This window comes from Myotis davidii, unplaced genomic scaffold (genome assembly GCF_000327345.1).
Source record: "Myotis davidii unplaced genomic scaffold, ASM32734v1 scaffold1717, whole genome shotgun sequence".
Taxonomy (NCBI): Eukaryota; Metazoa; Chordata; class Mammalia; order Chiroptera; family Vespertilionidae; genus Myotis; species Myotis davidii.
Genome location: NW_006287955.1, coordinates 852243 through 853667, shown reverse-complemented (window position 1 = coordinate 853667; position 1425 = coordinate 852243).

Sequence of the window (1425 nt, the reverse complement as noted above, 5' to 3'; positions counted from 1 at the left end):
GCACCCCTCACCGTCCCGGGAGACACTGAAGTCGTAGATTGCTGTCTCCACATGAGCCTGGACGGGGAGCACTTGCCAGCATGTGACTTCCTCTTATCTATTTTTAAAAGAGAAAACAACTTGTAACAATGGGGTTTCGGCTGGTTGGGCAAGGAGCACCTTGCACGGGTGGTTAATGTGTTGGGCTTGCCGCCCGAGGCCCAGCCCAGAGCCTGGACTGTCTGTTGTCACTGCCCGCCGGTCCTTCAAGATTCTCCCGTCCTTTCCCACCGGGTTTCGGGCTCGATCCCCAGTGTGGGGCGTGTAGGAGGCAGCCATCAGTGTTTCTCTCTCATCATTGATGTTTCTCTCTCTCTCCCTCTCCCCGCCTCTCTCTCTAAAATTAATTAAAACATGTTGCTTTTTAAAGGATAGATTTTTCTCATACTTGTCTCGCTTTCTCCCCAGGCATGTGCCCTTACCCGGAATCGCACTGTGATCAACTGGTTCTTAGGTCTACGCTCAACCCCTGAGCCGCGCCGGCCGGGCAAATCTTTCTTTTCTTTTTTAATATATTTTTTATGGATTTCAGAGAGGAAGGGAGAGGGAGCGAGAGATAGAAACATCAGTGATGAGAGAGAATCATGGATCGGCCTCCTCCTGCACGCTCCCTACTGGGGATCAAGCCAGCAACCCGGGCATGTGCCCTTGAAAGGAATCAACCCCAGGACCCTTCAGTCCACAGGCCGGTGCTCTATCCACTGAGCCACAGTAGCCAGGGTCACATCTGTCCTTTTGAAGTCCATGACTAACTGCTTGTCAGCAGGCGGAGGAGAGCCTGGCTGCCCGGCCAGACGGACTGAGCGTGACTCAGGATCCTGAGGTGACTTACTACGAAGTGGAACACAAACCCACTGTGAGTCAGGCTGTGGGGCCACCAGCTGGAAAGGATGAAGGAATCCTTCCCCTCGGGGTCCAGGCTTGCCCCCTCTCCCCCCGCCCGCCCCCCCATTTCCACTTGTCTCCTAGTTATTGTTCTGTTGTACTTCTGCTCCCTGATGGCAGAGGTTTGAAGTTATTATTGGGCACTGCTACCTTTTAAATTGTAGATTATTAGAACTAGAAGTTCCTTTGGAATCATTTCCCTTTTCGTTTTATAGATGCATATGTTAGGGTCCAGCCAGGGTCTGCCCAAGGTCAGCTGGGACCCCGGCCCCTTTTGTTGTGTCCAATGACCAGGGTCCAAAGCGGGACCAAGAGGACGCCGAAAGCCCCGTTTCACCGGCCTGAGGGGGCTGGGGCGGCCCACGGTCCATAGAGACCCTGGAGCTGGCCGGGCCCAGGCCTGTCCGGCTCCGACCCTTCCCAATCCTTTGCTCCCAGGGCTCCATTCTAGTAGCGCGCACTCCACCCCGTTTGCTGCCGAATTTTATTTTATCCTTTTTT